Source organism: Equus przewalskii, chromosome 11 (genome assembly GCF_037783145.1).
Source record: "Equus przewalskii isolate Varuska chromosome 11, EquPr2, whole genome shotgun sequence".
In the NCBI taxonomy this organism is placed as follows: Eukaryota; Metazoa; Chordata; class Mammalia; order Perissodactyla; family Equidae; genus Equus; species Equus przewalskii.
In genome coordinates this window covers 20,221,551-20,246,810 of record NC_091841.1, presented here as the reverse complement: position 1 = coordinate 20,246,810, position 25,260 = coordinate 20,221,551, and the positions used below count along the sequence as shown (strand labels likewise).

The window sequence follows — 25,260 nt, the reverse complement described above, 5'->3', positions numbered from 1 at the left end:
GGAAAACTCACAGACCTGGAAGTCTTTGGCCAGATGACTAAACACATTTGTTGCCACAATGGTGGTATAATGTAGAGGTGTACATACTGCTGCATAGCTGTCAGAAGACATTGAAGTCATCTCAGTTCCTCTCAATTGCATTTACTTTCTATGATATTGAGTTCTTTTATTTGAATAACACCAGACTACATTCTGAGAATACAGACCTAAATAAGATAGCACTTTTGCCCCCAAAGAGTTCACAATGAAATAGCAGAGCTATACTTCTAAATGTAAATATGTATATTAAATATATGTAATAATGTAATAAAAATGTAATATATTTAACATATATTTAATAAATATTAACATAGACTGTGTGATATATTTTATTAGCATTTAATAATGTAATATAATGTCATTTTACATTCATACCCAATATGTGATGTTGAAACAGAGTAAAGATAATTAGGAAAAGAAAGTTCCCATTTATGACAGAGAAGAATGGAAGATACGCTGGTCAGTTTTGAAATCTTGCTGAGTTAGTGTTAAGAAGGCCCCCTCAATCCTGGTGATAGGAGATGTTTCTCTTTTTGTTTGTGGGTAAGGTAGCTTTCTAACACAATTCATTTCATTTTAAATTTAATTTAATTTTTAATTTATTCTATTAAGTTCACATTTGTTTATAACATCGTATGATTTTCAGGTGTACATCATTATATTTCAACTTCTGCGTGGACTGCGTTGTGTTCACCACCAAAAGTCTAGTTTCCGTCTGTCACCATACCGTCTGTCACCATACATATGTTCTCCTTTATCCATTTTGTCCTCCAGTGGCCCCCTTCCCCTCTGGTAACCACAAATATGTTCTCCATATCTATGTGTTTGTTTGTTTGTTTAGTGAAGTTTCTATATAAGATCTTGATTTTTTTTTCTGAGGATAACTCCATTTTTCATTGTTTTTCTTGGCTTCTGGTCTACCCATTAGATGTTTTTTTCTCCCTTATCCATTATTCTCTGTGACCATTTCTGAAGTGTATCAAAGAAAAAATGAAATCTGAGTCAAAATTAACATAGCTTGTTTTTTTTTGAGCAAGGGAGCCAATCTGCCATTACTTGAGTTTTAGCAGTTGTTCAAAGGTATTATAAAGGAAAGTAAAGTTTACAGAGTGAAAAGAGGAAATTACTGAGAAAGTGTTGGATTGGCAAGATTTTTACTAAGATCAGATTTGAGGAAGATGAGGAGACTTTCTAATGGGTCTCCAGATTTCTTTGATGGGCCTTGGTTAGCTTCAAGGTTCAAGTGAGCTGTTCTGGAACATTTCAAAAGATGAAGGATTGCTCAAGGTTAGGGACATGGGGCTTTTAGACTTTGGCCACTTCCTGGAACAAGTGGGATTATATTCAGTGCAGTTTTATGTAATGTTTTATGTGAAGCTGAAGGCCATGCCAGGCAGTTTAAGTACATGTTGGGGAGTATGATCTTTTTGATGAATATCAGTTTTTTCAGCTTACTTCCATACATACATTTTTGAATTTCTAGAGTTGTTTTAATGCTCAGCCAAAGACTTTTAAAATCAAGACTTATAACCTGCTTGCCAATGCAATTCGCTCAATAAGCTGAAAGTTTCTTTTTAATTGCTACTGCTTGGTCCAATGTTAGTCACCATATCCAAATTTTTTCCTTAGACATAACTATTTAAGCTTCTTTATTTGTCTCCTTACTCCTATGGCATTCTCGTTCAACTCAATAGCAGCTTTATCACTTATATGCTGCTTAGAAAACATCACCTTATACAATGACATAAAATAATAACCATTTTTTTCCTTATGTTGTATTGTATACAAAATATTGGAATAGGAAAAAGACGTTAGAAAAAAAAACAGGGGCTGGCGCCGTGGCCAAGTGGTTAAGTTCTCAGGCTCTGCTTTGGCGGCCCAGAGTTTCACTGGTTCGGATCCTGGGCATGGACAAGGCACTGTTCATCAGGCCACATTGAGGCAGCATCCCACATGACACAACTAGAAGGACCCACAACCAAAAATACACAACTTTGTGCTGGGGTGATTTGGGGAGATAAAAGTAGGAAAAAATAAAAAAAGAAGATTGGCAACAGTTATTAGCTCAGGTGCCAATCTTTTTTTAAAAAAATAAGAAAAACATTTTGTTCCTGTATTATTTTCCTAATTTCATTAATTATTTTATTTGAGAACTATATGAGACAGATAAAAAAATTTAATAAAATTAAAAAAAAAAACAGGAACAAAATGTGAAGTTAAACAAAGAGATATAAAATATAAAAAAGAACGAAATGGAAATTCTAGAACTAAAAACTGCAATGACTGAAATGAAAAAAAATTAATAGAAAGCTTCAACAACAGACTGGGCCAAGCAGAAGAATCAGTGAGCTTGAAGATTGAACATTTGAAGTTATCTAGTCAGATGAGTGAAAATGAAAAAAGAAGGAAAAGTAATTAAGGAAGCATAAGGGATTTGTGGGATGCTATTAAGAGAAACAATGTACCCATCACTGGAGTCCCAGAAAGAGAAAAAGGAAGAAAGGGGAAGTAAATTTATTTAAAAATATAATGACTGAGAACTTCCTAAACCTGGTGAGAGATTTGGACATTGAAGATCATGAAACTAATAGATCAGTCAAAAATTTTAATGCAAATTGATCTTCTCCAAGACACATTATAATAAAACTGTCTAAAATCAGATAAAGAGAGCATTTTAAAAGTGACAAGAGGAAAACAATTTCTCTTATGCAAGGGAACCCCATAAGGCTATATCAGTGAATTTCTCAGAGGAAACCTTGCAGGCAAGTAGGGAATAAGGAAATATATTCAAGAAAAAATTGCCAACCAATAATACTTTATCCACCAAAGTTGTCCTTCAGAAATAAAGGTGATATAAGACTTTCAAAAACTGAGAAAGTTTATCACCACCAGATCAGCCTTACAGAGTGGCTGAAGGAAGTTCTCAAAGCTGAAATGAAAATATGCTCACTATTAACATGAAAATGTGTGAAAATACACAACATACTAGTAAAGGGAAGTGAATAGGTAAAATTCAGAATACTCTAAAACCGTAATATGGGGATGTGTTAACCATCTAATTCTAGTATAAATATTAAAGGACAAAATTATTAGAAATAGAGAAAGACAAACAACGTACGATTTCACTCATATGTGGAAGGTAAACATATGGATAAAGAAAACTGTTTAACGGTTATCAGGGGAAAGGCAGGTTGAAGGTGGGCACAAAGGGTGAAGGGGCACACTTATATGCTGACTGACAAATAATAATGCACAACTGAAATTTCACAATGTTGCAAGCTATCATAACCTAAATAAATAAATAAATAAATAAATAAATAAATAAAAATAGCTATAGCTGAAATAATTTGTCCGTGGATACACAATATAAAATGATATAAATTGTGATGTCAGAAACATAAAATGGTGTGGGTGGAGAAAAAAGGTAGATCTTTTGTATGCATTGGAAATTAAGTTGTTATCAGCCTAAAATATAATAATATATCTAGAACATTATTCAAGTAAGTCCCAGTATAAACACAAAACAAAACCTATAATTGATACACACAAGAAAAAGAGAAGGGACTCAAAGTATACCACTACAAAAAATCGTAAATTCACAAAGGAAGACAGTAAGAGAGGAAGAAAGGAACAAAGTAACTACAAAATAGCCAGGAAACAGTGAATAAGATGGCCATACTAAGTTCTTACCTATTAATAATTATTTTAAATGTAAATGGGTTAAATTATGCAATCAAAGGGCAAAAAGTGGCTAAATGGATTAAAAAACAAGACCAAACTATCTGTTGGCTACAGGAGACTCTCTTCAACTTCAAGAACACATTTAGACTCAAAATGAAGAGATGGAAAAATATATTCCATACAAGTGGAAACCACAAGAGAACAGAGGTAGCTATACTTACAACTTTAATAGTCTTTATTTCAAAACCTGTAACAAAAGATGAAGAAGATCATTGTATACAGTCATGAGCCACTTAATAACAAGGACACATTTGGAGAAATGCATCATTAAACAATTTTGTCGTTGTGTGAACATAATACTATATACTTACACAATCCTAGATGGTATAGCCTGCTACGTACCTAGGCTATATTGTACCTATCTTATGGATTAGTACATGGCATATGTGGCCCATTGTTGACCGAAATATCATTATGTGGTATATGACTGTAATGATAAAAGGGCCAATTCTTTAAGAGGATATAACGATTGTAAATATATCGTCATTCTACAATGGAACGCCTAAATATATTAAAAATATACTAACATATCTGAAAAGAGAAATTAACAGCAAGACAATAATAGTGGGAGTCTTTAATACATCACTTTCCACAATGGATAGATCATCCAAACAAAAAATCAAGAAGGAAAGGTTGGACTTGAACTATACTTTAGACCAAATAGATCTAAAGGATATATTCAGAACATTCCGTCTAACAGCAATGGAATACACAGACTTCTCAAGCACTTATATAACATTCTCCAGGATAGGTCATATGTTAGATCACCAAAAAAGTCTTAGCAAATTCAAAAAGATTGAAATAATATTAAGTATCTTTTTTAACCAAAAAGGTATAAAACTAGAAATCAAAAAAGGAGGAAAACTAGAAAATTCATAAATATGTTGAAAATTAAACAACACACTCTTGAGCAACCAACAGATCAAAGAAGGAACTAAAAAGAAAAATGAAAAAATACCTTTAAACCAATGAAAATGAAAACACAACATACCAAAGCATACAGCAAAAGCAGTTTTAAGAGGCAAGTTTATAGTAATAAACATTTACATTAAGAAAATAGAACAATCTCAGATAAACAACCTAATTTTATACCTCAAGAATGAGAAAAACAAGACCAAACTAAGCTGAAAGTTAGCAGAAAGATGCAGATAACAAAGTTCAGAGCCAAAAAATGGAATAGAGAATTAAAAAACAAAAATTATCAACAAAATTAAGAGTTGGTTGTTTGAAAAGATAAACAAAATTGACAAACCTTCAGCTAGATTGATGAAGAAAAATAAAGGACTCTATAAATAAAATTATAAATGAAAGAGGAGATGTTAGAACTGTTACCACTGAAATACAAAGGATCATAAGAGACGACTACGAAAAATTGTATGCCAAAAAATTGGGAAACTTAGAAAAATGGTAAAATTCCTAGAAACATGCAACCTACTAAGTCTGAATAATTAAGATATAGAAAATCTGAAAAGACAAAAAATGAGTAAGGAGATTGAATCAGTAATCAAAAACCTCCCAACACAGAAAATGTCAAGAACTTTATGGCTTCATGAGTGAATTCTGTAAAACGTTTCAAGAAGAATTAACAATAATTCTCCTCAAACTTTTACAAAAATTTGAAGAAGAGGGAATACTCCCAAACTCATTTCATGAGGCCAACATTACTCTGATACCAAAGCATATAGGGATACTACAAGAAAAGAAAATTATAGGCAAATATCTCTGATGAACATAGATGCAAATATTCTCAACAAAATGCTAGCAAGACAAATTCAACAGTACATTAAAAGCATCACACACTAGGCTCAAGTAAGATTTACCCCTGGGATGCAAGGATGGTTCAATATATGTAAATCAATAAGTGTGATATACATGAATAGAATGAATGACAAAAGTCATATGATCATTTCAATAGATGCAGAACAAGCATTTGACAAATTCAACATCCTTTTATGATAAAAAGGCTTAACAAATAGATATAAAAGGAACATATCTCAACATAATAAAGGCTATATTTGACAAACCAACAGCAAACATCATTCTTATTGGTGAAAGGTTGATAGCTTTCTCTCTTAGATCAGGAAAAAAAATGGTGCCCACTCTAACCACTGCTATTCAACATGATACTAGGTATCCCAGCCAGAGGAATTAGGGAAGAAAAATAAATAAAAGGCATCCAAACTGAGAAGGAAGAAGTAAAAGTGTCATTATTTGCAGATGATATGAACTTACATATAGAAAATCCAACTCTGTTTTGGGGAAGGCTATACCCTGGCAAGCCTGTGTATGTCCTGAAAGTTCCTGCCTGTGATCTAGCCTATCTCTACTTGGTCTAGACCTGGGGATCAATCCCAGGGAGCCTGGATGCCAAGTCAGGTGACACACTCATGCATATGTACATATGTATATATAAGTTATGTGTGTATGTATATATATTTCAATGGAATATTATTCAGCCAGGAGAAAGAAGGAAATCCTGCCATTTCTAGCAACATAGATGGACCTTGAGAGAATTATGTTAAGCAAAAAATATCAGATGGAGAAAGGCAAATACTGTACAGTCTCACTTATGTGTGGAGTCTAAAAACATCAAACTCATAGAAACCGAAAGTGGAATGGTGGTTTCCAGGGGCTGAGGGATGAGGGAAATGGGGAGATGTTGGCCAAAGGGTACAAACCTTCAGTTATAAGAAGAATAAGTTGCCAAGATTTAATGTGCAGCATAGTGACTATAGTTAACGATACTGCACTGTATACTTGAAAGTTGCTATGAGAGTACAGCTTTAATGTTTCAGGCTAACAAAACAAAGTGGTAATTATGTGAGGTGAAGAATGTGTTAAATAATCTATTGTAGTAAACATTTCACAATACATACGTGTATCAAAGCATCACATTTTACACCTTAAACTTACACAACGTTATATGTCAATTATATTTCAATAATGATGGGGAAAAAAAGAAAAGAAACTAAGTGGCTTGCAAGTTTAAAATAATGAGCACACTGAAAACATTCTTCTTCTGCTATTTTGTTTTTCATATTTAGCATTTCCATTTGATTGTCTCTTATGAGTTTCAGTCCTTTGTTAAAATCACCTGTCTGTCATGTTTTCCAACTTTTCCACAAGAATTTTTAATATATTAATCATATTTGTCTTGTAGTCCCTCTCTGATAGTTTCTATATCTCTGTCATATCTGCATCTGATTCTGTTTATTTCTTTGTCTCTCAGCAGTGTATTTTTTTGCCTCTTTATAGTCCTCATAATTTTTTTAAAGCCAAAACATCATGTATAGATGTAATGATAATAATGATAATATATTATATAGATATTATACCTGAAATTTGGCCTGCTTTTTTTTTGTTGTCGTTGTTGGCTAGACCTTTAGTATGGACAGCTGAGTCAATCTAGTTATAAATTGAGTTGGATTTGAATTTTGCTGTTTCTATAGTTATCATCAGTGAACCATATATGAAGAGGTTTCACAACTTCTGACATTACCTGTTTTAGGACGGGGGCTGGTCTACAGTAAGATATTTCTCAATATCTGCTCCCCCCTCAGTTTTAAATCTTTCCTTTGCAGCTGAACCTCAGAAGGGATCTTCATGCCCTTGGCCCTCTCTTAGCAGTAGACTGTGTTTACTTATTACTCAATGGTTTTAGCATGGTCGTGGATAGTAGGGTCTCTTTTCTTCTGTTCTGAATCAACCTTCATTTTACACAGGAACGTTGCCCTAGTTCTCAGAGATGAGGCTCTTTTCAGTAATCCCAAGCCACTCTGGTTATAATATACCTCTTGTGGTTCTATCCCAGGATGTTGTCCTGATTGACCTCAATGGGTAGTGTTTTATATTTTCAATTCTGGTGAATTTTTATTAGCACCTAAGGGCAATAGTAACTTAAGGGTTTTCTATAGAAAAGTAATGGGGAAGAATCTGGATAGGTATTATGTGCTTTCTGCAGTCGCTGCTATTACCCTCTCCTAGACATGCAACATGAGAGAAACATTCTCAGAAATCTCACCCTGTCCCAAACTTTCTTGCGAGCACCACGAGAGGTCTGTGAGGAAGATCACATAAATGAGTGTGAACTCCCCTTGTGTCTGCATTTGCAAGAGATTTATATTCTCACGTTAGCCCGCACTCAATCTTTAGTAATTAATTTTAAAATTTAGATGAATTCTTCTCTCAGTGAGTATGGAACACAGGAATATCTATCACAGGTAGGCCAGTGTTCTTGCTCCACCTCTTTTGGGAGATACCTGTGTTTGATTATATTTTGGGTTAGTTGCCATATGATCTCAGCATTCTAAGGAGTTCAATAAAAGTTGTAAAATTGCAGGAAGTCCAGCAACTTCTTGTAGGGGTAGTAATGAAGCTGATCCCAGCTCTATGCATCCTAGGTCAATAGTAAAAACTCATTTCTTCTTGATAATGCAGGACATCTTGAGGAATAATCACAACTTGACGTTATCTCCCTTGATAACTCCACATGGTCACCAGAAGAGGAAGGACAATAAACCCTTCAAGAAGTGCTGGGAAAAATTGCTTTAAAGAATTAATGTCAATTATCACGACATTGAAAAGATATACTCATTCATCTGTGCATGCATGTATTAAGTTAACAAGGAAGTTGGCATTAAATAGAGTGGGAGAAACACTTCCGGAATGACAGAATGGGACCTCTTAAAATCTTCTCCTTCATTAAAGTAATGAAAACATAGGCAAAGTTTTTCAAAATAAAAATTTTCAAAGCTCTAGAACTTACCAAAGACTTGTAACAATCCAAGAAAATTTCAAGAAAAGTAGGTGAATCTACGTAATAATAGTGAGTTTTGTGTCATCTTAACTTGCCCTGTTCCCCAGTTCTTTTGTAGTCTTGAAAACCAGCAGACTCACAAACATGGGAGCTGAGAAAAAATCAGCTCTGCTCTACAGTGAGCAGAATGTGTTTGGAGCTCTCTAAATGGCCACAAATCCAGAGAAATGTCATTACTTCACCTCTCTGGAAGCTCTATAGAAAAGCCCATTCACAGTTTTTATTTCACTTGACTCAGTTGAGTCTGTGAGAAAAGTCCTATTCCTAGTGTGTTTGTGAAGACGTTAAATGGTAATTGGTCTATCAATGTAATTGCCTGTGATGGCAGTACTAGTTAGGGCAAATAATAATAAGACCAAAATCTTAAAAGTAATTTTCAGGGAAATGATAAATACATAGGTGGCTTTGAAAATCACCGAAATATTTCTAGGGATCACAAAAATCATGCACACATGCAAGACTGTATGCTTGCTCAGAAAAGGCCTGAGTAAGGCAGTCTTTTATTTGAGACTCTGCACATGCAGGAAGTGAAGATTAAGGCAGATTTTAAAATGCCAGAGCATTGAAGGCATGCTCCAACACAAACATACAGAGCCCCTATGCAAGGCTCGGGAGAATTAATGGTATGCAGAATTTAAGAAAATCTTTCCAATTATTAAGTGGTCACTAAGCTAAGTAAGCATAAACTTTAGTAGTCACATACAACTAATATAGAATTAACATAAGTAATCCAGGAAAATCAGTAAACAAACAGCATCCCCACCAACAACAAATCTTAGGTGGGAGGGGAGACCTGATTTCCAGAAAATGCCACATTTTATTTCTTAAAATGCCCATATTTCAACAGCAAAAAAAAAAAAAATCACACAAAGAAAGAGGAAAGTATGACCAAAACATAGATTTAAAAAAAAAATCAATAGAAACTATCCCTGAAGAAACACAGATGTTGGACTTAATAGAAAAGAAGATTTAAAACAGATATTATAAATATAGTCAAGGAACTAAAGGACACCAAGTCTAAAGAATCAAATAAAAACAACAAGAAAAGAAAGTTTGAGTTGAAAAGAATAATAAATGAAATAAAATTTACTAAGGAAGATCAGTAGCAGATTTAAGCTGACAGAATAAGAAAATCTGTGAACTTTAGGATAGGTCAGTTGAGAATATCCAGCCTGAAGAACAGAAATAAAAAAAGAATTAAGAAAAGTAAACTGATTCTCAGAGACAAGTGGAATATTATCAGGAGTACCAACATATGCATAATGGGAGTCCCAAAAGAAGAGAGAGAAAGGGGCAGAAAGAATATTTGAAGAAATAATGGCCCAAAACTCTTGAATCTGGGGAAAAGAATGGACATACATATAGATTCTAAGTTTTTAACATAGTGAGACTCAAAACATTAGCAGATGAGTACATTAACAAATTCATAGCATTTATATACAAATAAGTTATTAATACTGTTGTAATTCTTGGTGCCTGAAATTTAAAAATTAAATGTCATAGTTTGCCACCCTTTCCTTTTTCCTATATTGTGACATGTTTTCTCTTATTAAAATTGTCATATAACATATTATTTGTAGCTATAACTCATTAATATGGAAATTTGGCTAGGAAAATAAATGCCCATGTAAAGGCATGTATTTTCATTAAAAACAGGAACAAACAAAGAATGAAAAATAAAACTCCACTCAAGGAACTTTGGAAGTACTTTCATAAGGCAAATTAAAAAATACATAAAACTGATTGCCTTTTCCTATGTAAAAACATAAAGTGAAATATGATTTTTAAAAACCAAATACATATATGTTATATATATGTGTGTGTGTATATATATATATATTTTCCATTAAGTCAAACATTTATGTTAAGAATGTGTTGTCAGACACAAAAATAACTTTTAAATTCTACTATAACAATAGACATATCTCATGTATATCTAAACTAATTCCTCCTTCTGTAGGTGTGTGGGTTTCATGGATTTCTCATGAGGGATGTAATGTGCATATGCTTCTACATACATGTGCGTGTACATATTCATGTGGGAGTGTAGGTGAACATGTTCATTAAGAAGTATTTTCAAAATAAGAACTCCATATCATGAGTGATTACTCTTATTTTTTAAAGATTTTATTTTTTTTTCCTTTTTCTCCCCAAAGCCCCCCAGTACACAGTTGTACATTCTTCGTTGTGGGTCCTCCTAGTTGTGGCATGTGGGATGCTGCCTCAGTCTTGATGAGCAGTGCCATGTCTGTGCCCAGGATTCGAACCAATGAAACACTGGGTCGCCTGCAGCACAGCATTCAAACTCAACCACTCGGCTACAGGGCCAGCCCCGCGAGTGATTACTCTTATCCTCTTAATCAGGTTAAGACTTTTGATTTCTAGATTTCATCAATAGCTGAGGAAAATACTACAAGAAATTAGAAATTTATGGGTTGTATGGGTGAATATGTTCACTAGATAGATCTAAGGTGGATGAAACTGCCTTATTGTAGATTAAATGAAATTAAAATATGAGTCCTAGAAAAGACTTTGCCTTTCCTGCAACCTTTTTAATGGCACTCTTGACCTCTTTGTTCCTCAGGCTGTAGACTAGTCGATTCAGCATGAGAATGACCATAGTATATAACACAGATGCGATTTTGTCTGTGTCTACAGAATGGCTGGAGCTGGGCTGTAAGTACATGAAGATGCCTGTCTCATAGAAGATGGAGATGCAATGAGGTGGGAATCACAGGTGGAAAAGGACTTCTAGCATCCTTCAGATGAGTGAATCCTCAAGATGGTGATAAATATAAGCAGGTAGGAGATCAAGATGACCAGGACAGAAAAGACATCATTGAAATCCACCACAAAAATTATAACCATCTCACTGATGTAGTTGTCTGAGCATGAGAGAATCAGGAGAGGAGGAGCATCACAGAAAAAGTGACCGACCACATTGGACATACAGAAAGAGAGCCTGCAAATGTTCCCCGTGTGGGTGGAGGCATTCAGAAACCCACAGAAATAGGAGCCTATAGCCAGACAAGCACACACACTTCTTGTTATGGTGGTGGTGTAATGCAAGGCTTTACACACTGCTGCGTGGCAGTCATAGGCCATTGAGGCCAAGAGGAAACTTTCTACAGTGATAAAGACCACAAAGAAGAAGAACTAGGTGACACAAGCATTATAGGCATTGGTTTTGTCTCCTGTGAGGAATCCTGCCATCACCTTGGGAGTGACAGCTGAAGAATACCCAAGGCCCACCAGACAGAGGTTACTGAGGAAAAAGTACATGAGGGTGGGGAGATGAGAATTCAACAGAATCGCCTTGATTGTGCCCAAGTTCCCAACCAGAGTGATAAGGTGGATGAGAAAGAAGATCATGAAGAGCGGAATCTGCAGTTTGGAGTCCAGTTAACTCCACAAGAATGAACTCAGTTACCACTGCACTGTTCTCCACAGGGATCAATTGGGAATTATGTGGCTGCCCTGTAGCAATGAGAAAATAGAAGCAGAATGACAAATGGAGGGAAGAGTGCTGAAATCAATCAGCATGTCCACTCTGCCTTATTTCAGTATTGCCGTAGTATGTTTCCAGGAGACTCTGGATCTAAAGCATGGCCATGTCAACTAAATACAATTTTAAATTGTTGGTAGATCATAGTGTCCCTGGGGTAAAAGGAACTGGAAGCAATGCATCTCAATCTCCTAACTTCATAGATGACTGAACTAAGGTAAAGAGAAGAAAATAAAGGAGTTATGCAAGATCATCAGATTTTGTCCCAATTGGAACAGCTCCAACTCCCAATTAAAAGTTTACAAAACAATCAGAAATTATTCTTTACGTTAAGTGACTTAGTAAAATTAATGTGAAATTGAGTTAATTTTACTTCAACTGACTTTTTTTTTGTCTTTTCCATCGTGTCAAGAACAGTGTTATTTGATAGTAAAAGATAAATAAAACATGTTGTTAGCCTAAAATGGTCTCAGTATAATATAGTACAAAGAATGTGTAATTTTTTTTTCTTTTTGATGAGGCAGATTGGCTATGAGCTAACATCTGTTGCCAATCTTCCTCTTCTTTTTGTTGTTGCTTTTTTGTTCCAAAGCTGCAGTATGTAGTTGTATATCATGGCTTTAAGTCATTCTAGTTCTTCTATGTGGGATGCCACCACAGTATGGCTTGGTGAGCGGTGTGTAGGTCTGCCCCAGGATCCAAACTGATGAATCCTGGGCCTGCAAAGCAGAGAATGTGAACTTCACCATTTGGCCATGGAACCGGTCCTGGAAAGTGCAATTTACCACATAGTGGAAAATGGTAGAAATTTGTGTATAAGGAGTAAAATGATCTATAAAACAGTGTTTAACTTTCATTATATTAATACAGTTTTTAACTTTTGCATTCAGAAAAACCTGATCTGGAGCCCTGTTAAAAGAATACAAATCCCCCCTCCACCATGTACAGAATAGATGAACTTGGGAGAGTGTGAAACATCACTCAGCCAGCAGTTATCAAACTGGGTTCATAATGCAAACTGGAATAACATAGGTTGTTTGATCTAATGATTTGGAAAGAGGGCTTGATCTATCTGGGATTAAAGAGGTGGATAATATAGGATGAAACTTTCAGATAAGGATGAAATGAAAGGTTTCATAACATCATTCATGACATTTTCTTTTCTCCCAAACTCCTTTTACACTCCTATCTTTCATATATCCTTTTCCAATTTTTCACGCAAGATTTCTGTTTATATGAGTGGCCATTCCAGCTGTGACAGTAAGAACCCGTTTATTTTCTGAGTTACCTTGAGTACTAACTAATGTGTCCAGGCCTTAGTTTCCCCATCTGTAAAATGTGGATAATAATATCATCTGACATTTAATAAGTATTCAAAAATGCATCCATTCTTGGGAAATTCAAAGTGTAGGTGAGTTTTTCTTTTGTCCCATTGTACTTTCTTCTCAGAACCTGAAAACACTTGGATGCAGCCATCACAGATAAGAACAATACAAATTTTGATACATTATCATTGATGTAATGAACTATATAAGGGTACTTTTTGAAGGCTACATAAAATCTTATTATGGAATTTCCAGTTATGTTTCTAAGTCAAGAATCTTTCCAAAATGAACTCTGAAAATTTTATCAAGTCTAAAACTGTAACTAAATAGTTTAGAGATTAAAAATACTTAAGAGATTAATTCCTATTGCAGCAACTATATATGTGATCCAGTGATGTATTTTTTTTCAATAATTTTTGTTAAGTAGCTAGTATAAGCCTGACACTGCCTTGAGTATATTTTGTGGAAGAGCATTCCAGGCAGAGGGAACAGAAAATGTGTAGTGTTGTGGTTTGAACATGCCAAGGTTGTTCTAGGGACAGCAAGAAAACCAATAAGGCTGCAGAGAGAAAGAAAGTTTAGATCAGAGGAGTATTGCAGGGAGAAGCTGTAATGACCTCATTCACTACTTTAATTTGTTAGGCTTTTATTCTTAGTGAGATTGGAAAGCGCTACAGAATTTGGAAAAAAAAATGTGACATAACCTGACTTATTTTTCTAAAGGATCACCCTAGTAAATTTGTTGATAATCAAATTTAGCAGGATAAGGAAGAAAGGTGATAAAAATTTAGGAAGCCATTATAATATTCTAGGTAAAAGATGATGATTCCTTGGACCAAGATGGTAGTGAGAGAGACAATGAAAAATTATCCACATTGGGATATATTTCAAAAGTAGAGAACTGGATTTCTTGATGTGTTGAAAAGGGGCATGAGAGAAAGTGAGGAGTCAGTGGAGACTCCAGTGTTTGTATAGCAGTACACAAAATCATGAAAAAGAAGTGGATGTCTGGGAATATGGGGAAAAGAGATCATTTCATTGGTCTTTGAGATCCTTTTGGCCATCCAAGTAGAAGTTCTGCATAGATAATTGGATATACAATCTGGAGTTTAGAGGAGAGGACTGGCTGCAACAGATTTTATTAATTTGAACCATCTTGGCAATTTGTAATGATTTAACATACGTATAACATATTAAATCCACAAGAATAAATGAAACCACCAAAGGAAGAATTTAGACAAAAATCACAGTACACTTTTGTTATAAGGTCAAAAAAATGAAAAGATTCAGTGGTAAGGAGGATGGGGGAGAGAAAATTGCTACCACTTGAGATGGATACAAGGGAAGCACTTTCCAAGAATACGGTCAGATTTCAGCTAGACCAAGTAAGTAAAGGGGACTTTCACAGGAAAGTGTAACTGTATATTGGGTTATGTTGATGACTGTCTATAAATCTCAGGGTGGAATGATTCCAGGAGCTGGGCAGGAGTGAAAGTCAGGGTTAGTAAAGGGGATATACAGAGATGTATGGACACTATTTTGTGGGAGCTCAGTGCCAATATCACAATCCTCAGCTTCATGATGAGTGACATAGCAATAAATACAATAATGAGATTAGCCCTCTGGGTCTCCAAGTGAGGATAGGTGTTGGAAAGGTGAGTAGACAGGCGAGGGTCATGACAGAAGCATGGAGATTCTGGGCAGAGTCCACCCCTGCTATTAGTGGAATGAGGGCTACTTATCAGAGCAGAGTGACTGGGATACCCTCTTGATTGTGCAAAAAACTGCTGACTTGAATCAATAGCACAGATATAGATTTCTAAAATTCTTTAAAAAAATTGTGCTAGGAATCAATTCAAAACTTTTTGGCAACTTTCTTTTCCATGTGTGAAATATTGAGTTTCAATTCAACATCTTCCTGGAGGAAAAATAAAGTTAAACTTGATAGTCAAGATAACTACTATTATCACATTCCCTGAAAGAGCAAATTGAAAATGAAATAGTTTAAATAACTTCTTCAAAGTTATACAAGCTTATACTGAGTAAAGCTGAGATTCAGGTTTTCTTGTGCTTTTCTCTATGGCACGTGATATTTATACATGTTTTAATAGCATCTCCACAGTATTTAGACATATAACCTCTGGTTCATAAAATAGATACTGGAAATATTCACAAGATTCAAGTCCAAGCTCTGAATAAATTGAAGGAGAAATGGCTTCCTTGATGCATTTTCCTGATTACCTGTATCCAGGCAAACTTATGCAGCCAGTAGATCTGACCTAGTAGATTTGTAGGCTTTCCTTACTCCCTGAACAATACAACCAGCAAGTCCAGCACCTTCACACGTGAGTGCATCTGAAATCATAATTCAGTCTATGAAAAAAAGTAAACGCCCTAGTGGGAAGTTCTTCATCAGCATTTGGCCAAAATGTTTAAAGTGCACTAGAGGCAGGGAGAAATTGAAGAAAAAAATACTATTGGAATCAGCTAACAAGAATTCTAGTCCTAGATCTGCTCCTCACTCTTCTTAGATAAGTCACTTAAGCTCTTTGAACTTTGATATCTTCACCTATAAAATGGACATAGTAAAAATGTAGCCCCAGCAACATCCTCCCTTAAGACTGCTGCCATGATAAGAAAATTTTAAAAATCTCTAAAATGAATTTTACTTGGTAAGAGGTAATCGTAATAATCACAATTAACATCACTACTATTTTTGGTTGTTTTCCCTGGACTTTGTTGCATGCTTTAGTAATAGCACAGTTTGGGGAAGGTCACTGTTGTTACTAGACATCTATTAACTGAATAAATAGTTAAATGAATGGCCAAAGCCACTCTGGCATCTTGGCTGCTCCCTGTAACATAAGGCCAAATGGAGTCATGTGGGGATTTGAAAGCTTAAATAATGGGATCCAGGACGGAGTTATATAGTCAGGGAACTCTCAGGGGACAAATACCCTATGAGGGCTGCAAAAATCTTTATCTCACCTAACTAGGGAACAAGCGATTAAAGTGTCTATGGGGATCCAGCTCTGCTTGTTGAGGGAAATCATGGAGATATTTACATTACTTGCAGTAATTCTCATTGATAACGCACAAATCGAACCACAGCATGATTTAAGGGCTGCAATTTACATAAATATTTAGGGACATAGATGTGTGCTCTGCCATTAAGCAAGATAAGTGGACCCCAAGAAGTAGTGCTTCCCTTAATTCAGCTTAAATATTTGCGCCATTCAGAAGAAATATCAATTCATTTAACTGTTTATAGATCCCAAATGTGTTTCAGCCATAATAATTAATCCTGAGAATACAGACTCATGAAAAATAAACATCATTCTTGCACTCCTGGTGCTTAAGTGTAATGGAGGAAATAGACACTAAACACCCTAAGAAGCATACAATAACATGTAGAACAAAGTGCCGTATATATATAGTGATGTATAGAATATACATGCAATTGTACATAGAAAAATGAGAGACAAAAGCAGAAATCTACTTTACATTGGTGGAACAGAATGTTTTCTCATTTTCAGGATTTTTTTTGAGGGAGAGATCAATAACTTTATTGATTGAATGATTGAACACTTTATTGTATACTCAAAATAACATTCAAATTATCACAATTGGTTCACAACTTTTCATGTATAAATTTTACATGTATAATGCATTTAGGAAAACAAATCTGAATTGTTTTTCCAAAACAAAACAAAAAAAGACATCTTTATTAAATGGGATTTTTCAAGAGCGCTATATTTGAAGAGTACCAACCTGCAACTAAAAGATGAGTAAACTCTGAAGATCTAATGCACAGCATAGTGATTACAGTCCATAAAACTCTATTATATCGTTCAAAGTTGCTAAGAGACTAGATCTGAAATATTCTCACCACAAAAGTGCAATGATAAAATGATAATTATATGACCTCTTGGAATCTAGACCACTTATTAACTAATGCTATGATGGTAATCATGTTGCAATATATAAATGTATTAAATTAACACATTGTATATCTTAAACTTAACTAATGCTATGTCAATTATATCTCAATAAAACATAAAAATAATTAAAATACACCTAAGAACACCAATAAAATAGCAATTAAAATAGTTAAAAATAAGCTGGAAAATAAATAAATATTATTGTCAAAAAAGTGATAGTGAACCCTTTCTTCTCTTGGTCTCTTTATTAGGGATTTGATGATTTTCTGAAATGATAAGCTTAGATTTCTTCTTCTCCATCATTGTGTATCTACTATAGGCTTTTGCTTTGTGGTTACCATGAGGCTTACATAAACCATCTTATATTTATAACTCTATTTTAATAACAAAACAACTTCATTGATAACTGATATTTGTGTATGGGGGGAATAAAAATAGAGAGCTTCAGCTTGAAGAAGACCTTTTCACATTACTTGTAGGCTTGGTCAGGAAGTGATGAACTCCTTCAGCTTTTGCTTATCTAGAAAACTCTTTACCTCGCCTTTAATTCTGAAGGACAACTTTGCTAAGTAGAGTGCCTTGGCTGGGAGGGTTTTTTGTGAAACTCACTTCTGACCTGCAAAGTTTCTGCTGAAAAATTTGCTTATAGTCTTATGGGAGTTATCTTGCATGTAACAAGCTGTTTGTCTCTTGCTACTCGTAGGATTCTCTCCTTGTCTTTAACTTTTGACAATTTAATTATAATGTGTCTCACTGTGGGGATCATTAGATTTATCTTAATTGGAACTCTCTGAATTTCCTAGATCTGGATGTCTATTTCTTTCCTCGGGTTAGAGACTTTTTCAGAGATTAATACTTTGAATAATCTTTCTGACTTTTTCTCTCTCTCTTCTCCTTTTGGGATCTTTATAATGTGTATATTGGTTCACTTAATGGTGTCCTGTTAGTGTCATGCTATCTTCAGTCTTTTTTATTCTTTTTTCTTTTTTGTCCTCTAATTGGATGAATCCCACTGCCTAGTCTTTGAATTTGCTGATTCTTTCATCTGCTTGACCTAGCCTTCAGATGGACGCCTGGAGACAACAATATTACCTAACACTTTAAACACATCCTATAAGTGTAGATATTATTACATCTAAAAGCTAGTTTAATATATTAACCATGTGTTTGAAGATAGTGACAGGCTCTATCTAGGGATCCAAATTGTAGGTGAGGTTAAGGAGGGCTTACACATGAAAATGAAATTTGGTATCCTGTAATCTCACCCATTACATGTTCCTTTGCATTAATCTCATTAATCTGTGCAGGAGATGAAGATGACTTGATCATGGTGATGATGAGAGAGGCACTGAGAAATTATCCAATTCTGAATATATTTCAAAAGTACAGTTGGCTGGATTTCCTGATACATTGAATATAGGGCATTAGAGAAAGAGAGAACAATGATGACTCCATTTTTTTGGTATAGTGATACAAGGAATGGTTTAGAAGCAGCAGTTGTTTGGAAAAAAACAATAGAGACCATTACAGGTTAGTCACACTGAGTTGGAGATTCTTTTTATCCATCAAAGTAGAAGTGATGCATAAACACCAGGATATATAAGTCTGGAGTTCAGAGGAGAGGACTGGCAGCATTAGATTATATTAATTTGAAGTATGTTGGCAATTTCTAATTTTTCTATATATGTATATATGTCATTTTAAATTTACAAGATTAAATAACATCACCAAAGGACAGAGTTCAGAGAAAACAAAAATCAGAGTATTATACTGTTAACAAAGTCAAGAACATGAGGAAATACAGTGTTAAGAGGAAAGTGGGAGAGAAAATCACCACCATGTGAGATGGCTGCAAGGGAAGCACTGTTCCAGGACACAGATTTCAATTAGACCAAGTAGGTAAAGAGAACTTTCAGAGGAGAGGTTAGGTGTATATTGGGTAATGTTGATGACTAACTATAAATTCGAGAGGGCACAATGAAGAGTTTTCAAGAGTTTGGACAAGAGTGAGTTTTGGGACAGAAAAAGGGAACTAAAGGGATATGGATATTATTTAAAAGGGGTTGAGGGCTGATCTGACATTCTCAGTTTCATGGTGAGTAACATAGCTATAAATAGAACAATGAGATTAGTCCTAAGGTCTACAGGTGGGCAATGACAAAGAGACTATGAGGTTGTGAGAGAGAAAAGGACGCAAAGGTCTTTGATAGAACATGCAGAGTTCTCTGCTCCCTCTGTACTCCTGCTATTGGTTGTGTGGAGACCACTGGAGAGGCACTATTATCCAGAGCAGAGTGATCAGGGCACTCTTTTGGTCCCTTATCAAACTACTTATGTCAACCAACACACAGAATTATGGACACTCTTAAATCTGGAAAAAACAATGCACTGAAAAATATATACATATCTATATATTTTTTACCATCTCTCTTCTCTACAAAGTGATGTGGATCTTTTTGTTTGTTTAGTTTTGGTGAGGAAGATTGGCCCTCAGCTAACATCTGTTGCCAATCTTCCTCTTTTTGCTTGAGGAAAATTGTTGCTGAGCTAACATCTGTGCTAATCTTCCTATATTATGTATGTGGGATGCTGCCACAGTATGGCTTGGTGAGCAGTGTGTAGGTCCATACCTGGAATCCAAACCTGTGAACCCCAGGCTGCTGAAGTGGAGTGCACAAATTTAACCACTATGCCACTGGGCTAGCCTGAGAAGTGAATCTTAATTCAACATTTTCCTGGGTAAATACACTAGTTTTAGGGTCACTCGTGATGAAATTAATCTATTGATAAAATAAATTAGATCTCATCAAGATGGCAGTATAAGCAGACTCTGAACGCATCTCCTCCCATGAACACAACCAGGTTACAACTATTTTTGGAAAAATAACCCTGGCTAGAAAACTGAAAACTGGATAAAAAGAACCCCCACAGCAAGGGACAGTCCTGACTAAGGCGGAAGAGGCAGAAATTCCTACTAAAGAGGAAAAAAGCCACGTTTGGGAGCAGTGGAGCTTCTCAGCTGGCCAGGCGGGAGACACCCTAAGGTACACAGCCCTCCCTGGAGTAGTGAGGTGTGTAGCGGGGGCGATACTGCTATAAGCATCCTTCAGACTCAGCACAACTGAGACGTGGGTCTATCTGTCTGGCTTCATTGGCTATTAACTGCAGAGGGATACCCCAGAAAAACTCTCAGCCAAAAGCCGAAAACACTCAGGTCTTAAAGGGCCCATACACAAACTCACTCTTCGCAGCAACCTAAAATCACCAGAAAGAAGGCTGACAGTCCTTTGGTGAAATGAGACTCATCTGGTGGCTCTGGAGGCATCTTGGTGAGAAGAGGGACCTCTTTGGAGACTGAGACATTGGTGGAGGCTGTTGTTCTGACCTGGTCCAGGCTTGCTGCCACAGACCCTGGTGGGCGCCATTGAGGTTCTTCCTTTGGTCTGTTAGCCTAGAGGTCTGCCATACCCACTAGAGCACAGATTTAATACAGTTCAGCCAGGGCAGGCAGCTCTAGGGACTGGCCCCACCCAAAAACAAGCCCTCAGGCTACTTTTTGGCCTGCACTGACTGGGCATCTTGATCCTCTACAGGCAGGTGAGTATGTCCACCTCTGTGGGGCAGGGCCTGTGTGAGGACCAGATGAACTGTGGGGGGCATTGGTGGAGAGGTGGGGATGTCTGCAGTGTGGTGTCAGGGTACACTCCAGGGGGTTGGGAAGTGTGCATGGACCAGGACTGTGTTGATGGTGTGTGTGGTCCTGTGTGGGGTGAGGCTTATCAGTGAGAGAAGACCTATGCTTCACAAATAGCCATAAAAAGGGTCAGCCCCACCTTACAAAGCATGAAACAATTGTGCCTAGGGCCAGCCCCAGTCAGCTGCACTCCTAGGAGAACAGACAACAACCTTGTAGGCCTAAGGCTTATCACAACTGTAAGCCCCTGAGCCTAGCAACCAGCTACACTGGGTACCAACCCAATTAAGAGGAAAACTGCAATAGGAGTGTGCTGATAGACTTTGTAGCCAATGATGCTGAGGCTCCCCAAACAGGAGTTACAAACAGCTGACCATGGAAGGAAAGACTAGATTCCCTAGGTACTTGCAGTAAGAGCAACCCTGCCACAGCAGAAAGACACAAGTACCCCACAGAGGGGTCACTCCTGGGTCATTTAGACTGGTGATGAGAGGGAAGCACACTGCTGGGCCTCATAAGGCATCTCACACATAAGGCCACTTCTCCAAGATCAGGAGACATAGCTAACTCACCTAATACGTAGAAATAAGCACACAGAAAGAGGCATAATGAAGAGACAAAGGAATACTTTCCAAGGAAGGGAACAGGACAAAACCCCAGAAAAGCATTCAATGAAACAGAAATAAGCAACCTACTCAACAAAGAGTTAAAACAAAATATCATAAGGGTGCTCACAGATATTGGGAGAAGAGTGGATGAACACAGTGAGCTCATCAGCAAAGAACTGGAAGATATAAAAAAGAACCAATCAGAAATGAAGAATACAATACTGCAAATGAAAAATTCACTAGAGGGACTCAATAGCAGAATAGAGGACGCAGAAGAATGGATCAGAAGCTAGACGAAATACTAGAGGAAATCACCCAAGCTGAACAGAAAAAAGAATTAGACAGAATGAGAACAATCTAAGGGAACTCTCGGACTATATCAAGTGTGCCAACATTCGGATTATAGGTTTCCCAGAAGGAGAAGAGAGAGACAACAGGGCAGAAAATGTATTTGAAGAAATAATAGATGAAAATTTTCCTAACCTAAGGAAGGAAACAGACATCCAAGCACAGGAAGCACAGAGAGCTCCAAACAAGATAAGCCCAGGGGTCCACATCAAGACATACTATAACTAAAGTGTCCAAAATTAAAGATAAAGAGAGAACCCTAAAAGCAGCAAGAGAAGGGCCACAAGTGACATACAAAGGAAAGCCCATAAGGCTATCAGCAGACTTCTCAGCCGAGACCACACAGGCGAGACTGGAATGGCACAATGTATTTAAAGTGCTAAAAGGAAAAAACCTACATGCAAGAATACTCTATCCACCAAGGTTGTCATTCAGAATGGAGGGAGAGACAAAGAGCTTCCCAGACAAGCAAAAATTAAAGGAGTTTATCACCAAGAAACCAGTTCTGCAAGAAATGCTGAGGGTACTTATTTAAGTGGGAAAGTGATGACCAAAAATAGAGATAAAAAAATTATCAAAAAAACCACTTGTAAAGACAAAAAATAGTAAAGGTAGCAGGTCAACTACCTGTGAAGATAATATGAAGGTTAAAAGACAAATGTCCTAAAATCATTTATTTCAGTGATAAGAGGGTAATGGATAGACACAGACTAAACAAGAGACTATATATGATTTGAAAAACATAAAATGTGGGAGGAGAGGAGTGAATAAGTAGAGCTTTTAGAAAGAGGTCAAGCTGAAGAGTCTATCAACTCGATATAGACTTCATATACATAGAATATTAAATAGGATCCTTATAGTAATCAAAAATAAGAAACCTATAATAAGTGGGCAAAAAAGTAAGACAAAAGAAATCAAACATATTACTAAAGAAAGCCATCAAACCACAAGGGAAGAGAGCAAGAGAAAAAGACAGAAACAGAGAAGAACTACTAAAACACCCAGAAAAAAGTAACAAATGGCAATTAATACATATTTATGAATAGCTACTTTAAATGTCTTAAATTAACTAAACACTCCAATGAAATTCCATAAAGTGGTCAATTGGATAAAAAACAAGACCCATGTATATGCTGCATACAAGAGACACACTTCAGACCTAAAGACACTCACAAACTAAAAGTGAAAAGATGGAAAAAGATATTCCATGCAAATGGCAAAGGAAAGTGTCCAAAGGGGTAGCAATATTTATATCAGGCAAAAAAGACTTTAAAACAAAAACTGTAACAAGAGACAAAGATGGGCACTACATAATGATAAAGGGAACAATCCAACAAGAAAATATAACATTTGTAAATATCTATGCACTCAACATAGGATCACCTAAATATATAAACCAATTATTAACAGACATAAGAGGTGAAATAGACAGTAACACAATAATAGTAGGGGACTTTAACACTCCACTTACACCAATGGACAGATCATACAAACAGAAGATCAATAAGGAAGCGCTGGCCTTAAATGACAGATTACACCAGATGGACTTAGTAGATATATATAGAATATTCGATCCAAAAACCACAGAACGCACATTCTTGTCACATGCACATGGAACATTCTCCAGGACTGATCACCTATTAGGCCACAAAATAAGTCTTAATAAATTTAATAAGATTGAAACAATGCCATACATCTTTTCTAACCACAAAGGTATGAAACTAGAAATCAATTACAGGAAGTAAATCAGAAAAGCCACAAAAATGTGGAGATTAAACAAAATGCTACTGAACAACGATTGGGTCAATGAAGAAATCAAAGGAGAAATCCAAAAATTCCTGGGGACAAATGAAAATGAAAATACAACATGCCAAAATCTGTGGGATACAGCAAAAGCGGTTCTAAGACGGAAGTTTATAGCAATTCAGGCCTACCTCAACAAAGAAGGAAAATTCCAGATAAACAATCTAAAAGTGCATCTAAAGGTACTGGAAAAAGAAGAATAAACAAAGGCCAAAGTCAGCAGAAGGAAGGAAATAATTAAAATCAGAGCAGAAATAAATGAAATAGAGACTAAATAAGCAATAGAAAAAATGAATGAAACCAAGAGCTGGTTCTTCGAAAAGATAAACAAAATTGACAAACCCTTAGCTAGACTCACCAAGAAAAAAAGATAGAAGGCTCAAATAGATAAAATCAGAATTGAAAGAGGAGATATTACAACGGACACCTCAGAAATACAAAGATACTAAGAGAATACTATGAAAAGCTATGCGCCAACAAATTGGATAATCCAGAAGAAATGGATAAATTCTTAGAAACATACAACCTTCCAAAACTGGATCAAGAAGAAGTAGAGAATTTGAATAGACCAATCACCAGTAAGGAGATTGAAACAGCAATCAAAAATCTCCCCAAAAATATAAGTCCAGGACCTGATGGTTTCTTTGGTGAATTCTAGTCAACATTCAAAGAAGACTTAATACCTATCCTTCTCAAACTCTTCCAAAAACTTGAAGAGGAGAGGAGGCTTCCTATATCATTCTATGAAGCCAACATTATCCCAATACCAAACCCAAAGACAACATAAAAAAAGAAAATTATAGGCCAATATCACTGATGAACATCGATGCAAAAATCCTCAACAAAATACTAGCAAATCAACTACAACAATACATTAAAAAGATCATACATCATGATCAAGTGGGTTTCTTTCCGGGGATGCAGGGATGGTTCAACATCCGCAAGTCTATCAATGTGATACAGCACATTAACAAAATGAGGAATAAAAATCACATGATCATCTCAATAGATGCAGAGAAAGCATTTGTCAAGATACAGTATCCATTTATGATAAAATTTTGATAAAAGCTCTAAATAAAATGAACATAGAAGGAAAATACCTCAATATAATAAAGGCCATATATAACAAACCCACAGCAAATATCATTGTCAACAGAGAGATACTGAAATCTATCCCTCCAAGAACAGGAACCAGACAAGGATGCCCACTGTCACCACTCTTATTTAACATAGTTTTGGAAGTTCTAGCCAGAGCAATCAGGCAAGATAAAGAAATAAAAGGGATACATATTGGAAAAGAAGAAGAGAAACTGTCATTCTTTGCAGAAGACATGATTTTATATAATGAACCCTAAAGAATCCACTAAAACACTTTTAGAAATAATAAATGAATACAGTCAAGTTGCAGGATACAAAATCAAGATACAAAAATCAGTTGCA

The 25,260-nt window shown here is 35.9% G+C and overlaps 1 pseudogene; it reads right to left on the bottom strand.

Annotated features, from left to right (window-relative positions):
- Positions 1-11,102: 11,102 nt before the first annotated feature.
- Positions 11,103-18,696, bottom strand: LOC103562037 (olfactory receptor 5B12-like; annotated as a pseudogene).
- Positions 18,697-25,260: the final 6,564 nt, after the last annotated feature.